Below are 12085 nucleotides of genomic sequence, written 5' to 3'. Positions count from 1 at the left end.
CTAGTCCTTACGAATTAAAAGTAACACGATAAATGTAGACTGAAAAGGCCTTGCTAAGTCAAAATTGTTACGCATAAAGGTACTTGGGTATTTCTCATCGCCACGGTTCTCATCGTCACCTTCGTGGCAAATTTTATTTTTAACTTATTTCAACTTTTTGTAAACAAAAATTGTAGCGCTTGATGTGAAGAGTGTATTCTCAGTAAATCAGTCAAATAGTGAGTCTGGTTTGGAAGCTTTAACGTTTTGAATTTTTTGATGCCACGAAAGTGATTCTGTACTTCACAGCAATAATTATTTCAAACTTTACTACTGTAAATGACTCTTAAGTATTTATAAAACATATATTTTGTCTTATTTTCATAGATAAATGGCAATAACATAATATAAATAGGTAGGTAGTTAAATACAAGATAAAATTTTACCGATAACGTCACCTACTAAGTTACAAGATTCTACGCAATTGGTTTTAAGGGTGATACTGGTGGCATTCTGAAATCCTAAAGAAGCAAAAAAAAAGGATTATCAGTACCTCAATAAAAAAGAACTCTTAACTTATCAGTCCCTCAACAAAAAATATGTTTATTTATTGAGGTCAGATGGCCTTGTATTTTTGTTGTACAACTTTTAACTCAAACTTCAGATTAAATTTATCTTACAAACAGATACACAGTCACATATACAGACATACATACAGTCATACAGACAGACAGACAAAAAAAAACGAGGCCCTTATTTTTTTATTGATGTACTGAACTCTACTTAACACGTATAATTAATTCGTTATTAAAATATTGTAAAAACTTAAACACCAGTCATTATATTTTAAAATAAACCAAAGCAAGAAATCACTTTCGTGGCCTAAAATCACATTCGTGTATAAAACACCACGAAGGTGATGCCACGAAGGTGACGAAAATTTTAGTTTTTTATTCATTATCCTTAAATTTGAGTTTAACGGTTCAAGCCGAATACTACACAAATAAGTCTAACATGTTAAGTTTTCAATGGCCTAAGTTTCAATTAAATTGTTTAAATTTTAGAGGTAGAAAATATTGATCAAGCAAGCGACGGAATGTCTATGGATAATCACAAAAAGTTACGTATTTTTTTCCCGGAGCGACGATCGACTTATCTCACCTCCGCAATGGCAGGAGCGCGACTGACGTTAACCGAATAGAACACAGTGATTGGTTGATGGTGTTCGGTTTAACGGCAATCTTGTATGATTACTCAAAATTCTAGGTACCTAAAATCGTGTGACCAACGTATTTTCCTTCCTCAATTCGAAATAATTATATGAAGATATTTTTTTGACTATTGTGTGGAAAGTATATTTAATTACGATGATTTTAGTACATGTTACACACAAATTGAATGAAAATTGTAAATGCAGTAACCAAATGTTTCATTGCAACCGAAGGTGTGACACGATGAGAACGCGAAAAATGACCCCGTTTTGTATCGTTTCATGTGATGTTTTCGTATTATTTTTGCTTCTATTACGATAAAATTTGTTTTGTATGTAGCTAAATAGTTATGTTATCACCTGAATTCAAAGTTATTGTTCTAACTTATACCGTTTATGAACTATTATTGTGTGACCATCAAATTTGAGTGTAAATGAGAAGTACCCACTTACGTTTCTAGGGTCACTGTAGAGTCATAAATGATTATGGCTAAAAGACAAAAATAGGCCCGGTTTGTAACAACGAACTTAATAATAACCTGGGCAATAAAATTAATGTTGAAATTAACTCTAACCAAACATGTAGTACTGACTGGTGAATTTATTTAATGACATAGTTAAATAGTTAACGATTTCTGTTATTTTGTTACGCATTTCACGATTAAGATTTAAGGATTAATGTGTGATAATATGCCTCTATTTACCACAATAATCTCTCCTACCGATAACTAACCGCTAAGTTTCTTTGTTTTTCAGTTGGTATTCTATTACACCCATGAGACAAACCTAGCCCAGTATTACATGTATAGAATCTTGTGGTCCATGGCTATGTATTGTAAATTGGTAAATAAAGTTTTATTTACATATCAAATGTCTTTAGGGGTTTAACTGAAGTAACAGTGCGCAGAGCACGTAGCGTGAAGAGCCTGATAGGGCCCACAGGGGAAAAAGTTCAGAATCAAGGCAACATACGTATGTAAAGACACAGACGCAGGCATTGCAGAATGTTATTGTGTCTTGGTAAAGGAGCTGAAATAAGTTATTCTAACATATTTATGGACTGTACTTGCAGGATGATAATTAGTGACTTTAAAGGGCTTAAGCAGTTTTCATCTCGACCTAATAATGGCGGAGAGTAATCTCTTAAACACGTGCTCTACACACACTCGAATCCAGAACTAATTGATTCATGTTTCGAATTTTGCACGCACTATGCGCTGGCCTATCATAAACAATGCCTGAAAGAACGTCTCTACAGAGACGGAATATAAAACTAATCACTCTAGTATCTATGAAGTTGTATAAGGTTGCGTAGGTTGTAACAAAAAACAAAAATCTTCGGACGGGATTAGGTGGTCCTGTCGACTCATCATTGAGGGAGGGCGTGGGAAGGCCCACAGATTAGGGTGGAACGTCCGTGGAAAGCGTACATCTTGGTTATTTCTATTACCCAAAACGCACTAAGCGTTAGTAACATCCCAGGTTTTAATGGGTTCATGACCCACATTTAACCTGCCACCTGGCGCCGACGCCATGAACAGTCCATTTTCTTAAAAAAAAACAATCTGATATGCCATCGACTGCAACTGCATTCATACTTGACCAGTATAAGAACCGCTTTCGCGGAAGATCAGTTTCTTGACATGCCCTTACGAGCATGTCAAGATAAATGCTGGGGAGCCTATTGGCGCAGTGGCCCACTATTTTCTATGTTCATTTTGTGTTGTTATTGCTTATAATTTGTGCTTACTGTGATCAATAAAGTCAATTCTATTCTATTCTATCCTGCATCCGTATATCTACGGAACACACATTGTAAAGATTCTCTCACACCTCATCTCATGTCTTCGTTATCAAGCTGTATAAAAATCGTTGTCGGAGCCCTGAGACCTCAAGGCGGCAGAGTAGCGCTTGCGCCGGTGAGAGGCGCACGTCGACGCACAATGTCACGATAACCGATCCGATACATCGAGAAACTGTTCGAAATAACAACTTTTTGAACAAAATAACAGAGTTATTAAAGTGCGAACGAAGACTTCAAAGAATTTAGAAGTGGCTTAGAAAAGTTTTGGACGCTAGAGGTGCTAAGGTGAACTAATTAAGGTAAGGATTCGATTTTTTCATTGGTAAATCGATATTTCATGTATATAAGCAGGTGCCCTAACTGGGTCCACATTGTATAACTGCCTAAATTGTAAGACCTATAAATGTGAATGCTAATGTGGTTATGCAATAAAAGTATTGAGTATTGAATTAGGTTTGTAGGTATATCAAAATCGTTATGAAAACGGTAAGGCAGTACAGTTTTTGAATCTGACACTTGATGGTATACTCGGTGGTCTATCATCGCACTCATATTTTTATCTAAGTACCTAATCTAATAATGTAAGTATCAGATTATGAACACGACTTCATTATTGAATATAATCCATTCCTTAGTTTTAATAAAATTTAATGAAATCGAATCCCAACAATTTTGACACGTTATCGGTTGCTGATTTAATTTTTAGGAAGTAAAAAAGGCCAAATACATTTAAAGGACACTCCATTATCTCCTTTATGGCACATTTTTAATTAACATTTTAAGCTTCTTAGATAAAACAGAACCTTCGCCTAAATGAACGAGACAATCATACCTATCGTCAACTAAACATTATATTTTAATTTACTGCCTAATATCTATGCAACCCCCCTAGACAAAACGCACTTTTTGATCGAATCGAATATCGAATCCGTCAAAACTCCATACAAAAAAAAGGCTTTTCGACCACTTATCGACTGGTTTGCGATTATAATTTGCACTTTGTCTAGACCCACTCGACTGAGAAGCGAAATGTAACATAGCAGCGATCAAAATCCGTCCAAACCGGTACACATGATACTAAGGGTGGATACCATCTTACTTTGACTTTGACAAACGTCAAAAATCTGTCAATTTCCATACAAAATGCACCGGTTATCGTCATTGTTACCGTTAAAGTTAGGTGGTGGTGCACTCAGCCTTAGACTCCATTGAACTATAACAGCTAAATACACAAGTACACAACTAATGAAAAATAAGTAATCAATTCATGGCTTAGTATTAGGTAACTAGTAACAACGACTGAATAATAATTTTGAAGCCACCTGCCGTTGACTCTGTTGACAGGTTTCAGGTGAAATATCACTATTTCTAATATCTTATGATTTATCAAGATAGGTCACTCACAGATTTCGCCACCTGAAATAAAAATACACTGTAGGTATCTATTCCAATTTATCGGAGTTAAGTAGGCCTTCTTCATCGGTATTCAATTTAATCCTTCAAGGCCCGCGAATCTAGACACAATAGATAAATCAATTGTTAAGACATTAATGAATGCCGTCTGGGACTCAAGCGGTTAACTGACTTGCCTTAACGCTTGGAGTGTTTGTCTAAGTTGAAAATCGAACCAATTGCTTTCATAGTACATATTTAGGACATAGTTGGGCATACAGAACAGTATTAAGTCCCGAATTTACCTAGGTACCTATGTCGGGACTCTATTGTTACATTTTACTTTACATAGTGCGTAACCTATGTAACAAGAAGCTAAATTCAACACAAAGAATACTAATTATAGAGTCAGAGAATAATTAATTAACAAAATAACATTACTACCGGATGTTGTGGTAACTGAAGCAGTCAATTTTAACAAAAACGTGTCTCGCCGCAGATTGCAAGTTAATGTAGTAACACAGGTTATAATAATGTAATCTAATTATGAACACCTTTTAGGCTCATGTTTCATAGTTGTCAAGGAAGCTGTAGGCAAGGGCATGTAAGACTAGACCAAGATAAATAAAAGCAAGTTAATTCAGGAACAGATTTTGCTACAGCGGTCTTAAAAAGAGATTAAAGATACCTTTAAATATTTACTTTTGTTTGTCCCATAAGTTGGCAGGTAGAATGCCATAAAGTTATCTCTACAATTATGAAGTCTTAAATAAATAAATTTTAACAATTGGTTACAAGGACAAACATTAATGCTACAACAAATAACAAACTACCTCTGATACAGAATTGTCTGTTATATGTTATTCGGCATGGTTGCTAAAGTCTCAGCTCAGTACGTGCCCATACCAGATGATGATAATTAAAATAATAAAATAGTTATCTATGAAAATAATCATAATGATGATTATTATCATACCAGAAAATCATTATTAGGAGGCTTGTGTTGTATGTAATTCGGTATGCCTTTCCTTAATGCAATACGAAGAGATAGGTATAACTTGTACCTAAGTAGGAAAATAGCTTGGGGGCTCGCTCGTTCGTCAATAGAATAGGTTTCTTTAGTTTGTATTGAATGATTCAGTATGGGAATTATAACAATAACAATGTATTTCGTATGTGATACTCCCACTTTTGCGGTTGAGGATACCTAATCTTAATGACTTAATTCCCGTAGACAACACTGACCATAGTTTAAAGTAAACAGTTAGTTCAATAACAGAATGAATGATAGATTACTTCATAAGATATAAGATTAATCTGAAATCATACTTGCAATTTTGTTTTTCCTACACACGCGTATGAGTAAAGACACTTTTTAATAAGCTTACACAGATTCAGGCAGATTTTTAATTTTGATTATTGTAAAGATTAATTACCGTAGTTTGAGTTCTAATCATCCTTTAATCAATAACCTTTTCAACCTCCTCTGTGGTCTAGTGGTAAGACCACCTGCTTCAGACGCAGAGGTTCCGGATTCGATTCCCAGTGGGGGTAGATTTTTCTGTTTGGTTTGGTTGGTGGTAGGGCTTGTTCTAAGTCCGCCTGGCTAACTACCACCATCTTACCTAAGTCTGTCGCCATAACAACAATGTTAACAGCATATTGTGTTCCTGCAGTTAGAGGTAAGATAGCCAGTTCCTCTGTGGTTGAGGAATGAGGATTCCGGGTGAAGCTCGCTTCCACCTTCGGCCTGATCATCACTTACCATCAGGTGCGATACAAGCCAAGAGCTTCCTCGTTGTGGATAAAAAAAAGATTCCTCATCCTCTCCATAGAAGGACCTTTATTTGTTTTTTGATAGGTTGGTCTGGCTGTTGTTTTTTTCTAAGACGAGTGTGCGGGGATTAAATTGCCGGCATTACACAACGAATCGCTTATCAACAAAATGACAACCGTAAGAATCGCTGGCTAAATGACTTATTCACGTTGCACATAATGGCATTATTTTGCAGTGCGCTATGCGCTTGTAGTATGTAGAGACGACAGAATATGAAGCTAAACACTGTTTCTTAAGGAGTTGCAATAAATAATATTTTGGAAAAATGAATAGTAGCAGTAGACTGTACAAAGTTATTTTTGTCTTGAAAATATCCACGTATGCGCGAAATAATTGTCAGAGCAGTTATTTTAAGAGCAATAGAAATATGATTATAAATCAATGTCACTTCACATCATTTAAATTCAGTCGAGAGAATTTTCGTTTATGTTGATGATATGATAGAGATATAGAGTCATAATCATAAACCTGTATTTTTAATAAATAGTTTAGCATAAAATCCGCGACGTTAACCTCAATAAAATGTTACTGGGAGGACCGATGGCTCACCCTTGACATTTCATCCTAACGCACGATTTACCAACCTACATCTACGAGTATGTCCTGTTTCCATGTATTGTTAATTTAATGTTAACTAACGTATCAGATCTAGAATAAACTGCATTTAAAAGAATAAACTGTCCTGAGAAAGGGTAATAAATAATAGTTTAGTAAAATTACACATACCACATTCAGGACATCTGACGACGTATCTGTAGCTCCTCAACCCCTTTTTACCAGAAGGAATGCAAACCTTTCCTATGTTCTTTGTGTATTTCGTTGCGCGCCCAATGACAGTTTAACTTTTCCTCTAACCACCAAAAAAGGCCTTTACTATTTGTGTTTTAGTTGATGGTCAAACTGTAGATCCTGGCTACACAGGGGTTGCAACTGTAGGTGGTGGGAAAAGTCCCGTTGAAGCACTTTATACCTACTAAGATCCATGAGAGTTTGATTTTGAAAGTACCCACTGGAGGTAGGTTAAATATAGGCATAAATATAGATGACCCACGCTGAACTGTCCCACCAAACTCAATAACAGGGGGGCGCTACCATCGTTCAACTATATGGTTTCAAACATGGCAAAAATCTGAACCAGCGATCCGGTATTGACGGTGGCGCCCCTCTGTCAATGTCATCCATAGGACAGTTCAGTATTTTGGAACTATAACTTAAACCGGATTCCAAACAAGTGTCAATAGATTGGCAAACCGCAAATTGGTTAGAGGTTAATCGATTGGGTTGTCGATCAACCTGCATGATAGAAAATAGCAAAGTTCTCGTTACATACCTATAACTTGTCTTGTTACCTTCATTATGATCTAGAAATTTAGGGGTTACATTCGTTCTGCTTATAAATAATTGTAAAACATGATATTTTGAGGGAATGTAGTTTTTATAGTACATTGTAAGAAAAGAGATTTGATTGGTAAATTAGTTGTAGTTACTATAACGTTTGCATTGCAATCGATTCGAAAGTAATAAACAACTCGGAAACTTTATTAAAGAATGAAAGTAATATTATTAACTATATTTTACGACTTGAACTTGAAAATAATATAAAACTAATCTATAAAAGTATGTTGTTATTAGTAATAAAATGTGTTAAAAATGAACCATCAAAATCGATTCATCTTAATACAAGATCGAATGCGCACGTGCTAACATTCTCAATATTATGTTTTTAAATTGCAAGTTTATGGTACAAGTAAAGTATTTTCAGAACATAAAATGAATGTTGAATTGATTGAGCCATGAACATTCTTAACTTATTAATAAATAAATGATTTGAAACACTCGCAAGCATTTACTTAAGTTACACAGAAAAAAAATACATAAAAGTTAATCTATCCTAAAACTAGGTAATAAATAAGCAGGTATATTATATAGATATTAGCGCGTCACTACTTACCTTGTTTAATATACCACGCAATAAAGTATATCCATTCTTATAAGATACACTATACAAGAATGCATGGTAAATNCATTCTTATAAGATACACTATACAAGAATGCATGGTAAATTCAGTGAACTGCTCCTGAATCGAATGTACCTACTACTGCTATTTCTATTTATTTATATTAACCGGCATACAGTGGTGACTGAGTTTGTTGCGGCGCTTCTTCTCAGCACTTGCCAAATGTTGGTCTCGAAGCGCTGGTAGGGTAAAAAGATTATGAGACATGTAGAGGCTCCTTAAGAGCAAAATGACGATTTGTAAGAACTATTTATTAGTCTAAACAAATAAATAACAAACTATATTTAAAATATTTTGTATTTATCATTATTGATATCACTAACTAATTGCGTTTAATCGCGGTTGGGAGAGGGGACGCGCATTCCACGGACCGGCAAACTTAGCGCGAACGGGTAGTACGAGGGCGGCACTGAAAATTTCGGGAATCAAGGAAGTGAAACAACATTACTATTTAAAAATGTATTTATTGCTTTTTAAAGTATTCTCCGCGAACTTTGACACATTTTTCCATACACGAAACCAATCATTGAAGCAACCATTGCATTCGGAAGTTTGGGTCTCCAAAATGGCCGTTTTGTAGGCTTCCACAGCTTCTTCAGGTGATGAAAATCTCTGACCACGCAATTTATTCTTAATTTTAGGGAAAGTATAGAAATCATTAGGGCTTAGGTCGGGGCTGTACGGCGGATGGACTAATAATTCTATGTTTTCTTGCTCTAAAAACTCTTTTGTTCAGTGCGCGGTGTGAGAACTCGCATTGTCGTGATGGAGGATGATGCGGCGGTTGCAGTTCTCTTTACGGAGTTCAGAAACGACCTGTGGCAAACAAATGCTAGCATACTAATCTGCATTAACCGTTCTTTGTCCCCCAAGAGGAATAGTCGCAACATGGCCGGTTTTGGAGACAAACGTGGCCACCATTTTTTTTGCAACACTCCGTGAACGAACAATTTTTGTTGGCTTTAATTCATTTTCGAACACCCAAACTCGTGACTGGTTTTTTGTTTCGGGTTCGTACGCGTATATCCATGATTCGTCACCTGATACGATGTTGTATACAGCATTTGAGGATCCTGCATGTAATCTCCCGAGAGTTCTGACGCACCAAGTAACGCGAGCCGCTTTTTGCTCTTCACAGAGCGAATGCGGTATCCATCGGGAAAACAACTTTTTTACACCTAATTGTTCATGCAAGATTATTTGTATTTGACTCATGCCAATGTCTAAAGTTGCCTGAATTTCGCGGTATATCACATGTCGATCTTCTTCAATCAGCTTACGCACAGCATCAACGTTTTCTTAGGTGACTGCAGTTTTTGGACGACCTTGACGGGGATCATCACTGAGCTTGACACGTCCACGTTGAAATTCAGGAAACCAGCGATAAATTGTGGTTTTGGATGGGGCTTCATTACCAAATGCAGAAATCATCCGGTCAACACACTGTTTTTGTGTTAAACCACTTCAAAAGTCATAATAAATCATCGCTCGTGAATTTTCTCGAGTCAATTCCATTTTCTCAACGACTAAACAAGTTTGACAAGACCTTGTGATACGACCGAGAATCTTTTTTTAAATAAATAAATGGTATACGATTTTTAAAACCCTGGAGTTTGCAATTAAATAGATTTTAATATGACTGGAACAGTGGAAATATTCCATTCCCGATACTTTTAGTGCAGCCCTCGTAGCGTATTCTACGAGTACCTACATAAAGCAAAAACTGCTTAACAGGAATAAGTAGTTACCCTGAACTAAGCTTATATAGGTTCGTTGTACGAGTATAATGTTAACATATACTTGGAAAGATTTTATTAATATCACACAAAAGCCACGCATAATAAGTAGCTAGTTTTACATTATTATAGAGACGTGGTCGCTTACTATAGGCCTCATAAGAAGGCTCAAGGTCACCCAAAGGGCGATAGAGCGGGCTATGCTCGGAGTTTCCCTGCCTGATCGAATCAGAAAGGAGGAAATCCGCAGGAGAACCAAAGTAACCGACATAGCTCGCAGAATTGCTAAAATCAAGTGGCAGTGGGCGGGGCACATAGCTCGTAGAGACGATGGCCGTTGGGGCAGGAAAGTTCTCAAGTGGTGACCACGGACTGTAAGACGTAGCGTGGGCAGGCCTCCTACTAGGTGAACCGACGATCTGGTAAAGGTCGCGGGAAGAGCCTGGATGCGGGCAGCGCAGGACCGCTCATTATGGAAAACCTTGGTGGAGGCCTTTGTCCAGCAGTGGACGTCATTTGGCTGAAACGAACGAACATTATTATAATACACCTAAGTAATACCTATTATCCAAGTTCAAACCTTGGCTACATGGCTGTTAATTCTAGAACAGCTGGTAAAATAATTTCTTTTCATTATTGTTATTACCGCAGAACAATAATTTATTTATAGAATAACAATTATTGATCTAGTGTTTATTTTAATGGGCAACTAAGTGAAATTCAATTCCGAGGACCTATCAGGGAAAACATATTTCCCCAATATGGAAAATTAAATATTTCCCTTTAAGGAAATATTTTTTACGCATACCAGCCGATCACAGACATCGAAAGCTCACTTCTCACGCCATAGTCTTTACTTACTGGGTTTCATCCAAATCTGTCCGTGAATGAGTATAAACGTTGGGCAATTGTCCTATTTCCTGTCGATTTGTAATATTTTAATGGTTGATTGAACATTAGGCTGCAGTCATACGTACAGAAATATTGATAAAATTGATCTAAAGTCATAAATCAAAGGAAACTAAATAAATGAGAACATTCAACATTTACCTGAAGAAAATTCTTCTAATAAACATTCGATAAAATTGCGATATTTATCTGCTACTCGGAAACGACATGTGTTAGCGAAATAATTACGAATCGATATCAAATGCTATACATAAATTATACATTTACTGGCACTAATTAGGCATTTGGTCACCTGTCCTTTACGCCATGTTATAGGACGGCAAATCAACCTGTTACGCTTCATTAAAAGAAATTGCGCATATTGTAGCCGTAGCTTTATAATCTGACGAGTATTTAACATTTCGCATTTTTTTAAAGTATTGAAACGTTATCAGTTCAAGATGTGATAAAAGCAGGATAACAATAACATTTATCTATCATCATAATGGCGGTACTTTCCGGACACTTCGGGCACAATCAGGCACTCCTGATAATGTTCTCTTGACACACAAACAACTATTGATGTGTATGACAACATTCGAAACGTGATCGCTACCACTTGATAGAGATTATTTTTGATATTGTTATATGGCCCCCCATCATTCATAGCTAGGCTATTTTCCACTGAAAAACTTTCCATCTGTGTAATTTTCCATCGAGATTTGGGAAATTCTTTCAAATCCTACCTAGCTAAGCTACGAAGATTCCATCTTTATTTATAAACTTCCTGTGTATTTAGGTAAATGAAGTATATGGAAGTCACCTGACTTCAAACAATTACGCACGCATCAGGGAATCAATTCATTGTGCTGAATTGACGCTACGAAAATTACGACGATAAAACTCTATTGTTTTCCAATTTCTATCGGGTCGTTATATTTGTTTAAAGTCTTTTGTTTTACAGTTTTATAGGCAACTATAAATTACCTTTTATGCTCATCGCAAATTAATGGGATATTGATTACCCTAGTAATAAACACTAACACCACGTGAAAGAAAACGTTTCAGGGGTGAAGTGTACAGCGGTGGTAGAAGTGCTTACGTGTACAAGGTAAGGCTGGATTGCACCATCTTACTTTAACTTTAACAATCGTCAAAAGTCTGCCAAACTCCATACAAAAACACCGGTTAGCTTTGTAGTCACGGTTAAAATAAGATGGT

Source organism: Ostrinia furnacalis, unplaced genomic scaffold, assembly GCF_004193835.3.
Source record: "Ostrinia furnacalis isolate ACB-3 unplaced genomic scaffold, ASM419383v2 OfSCF0396, whole genome shotgun sequence".
Lineage (NCBI taxonomy): Eukaryota > Metazoa > Arthropoda > Insecta > Lepidoptera > Crambidae > Ostrinia > Ostrinia furnacalis.
The sequence above is the reverse complement of the archived record's forward strand: the minus strand, read 5'-3'. Positions refer to the sequence as shown.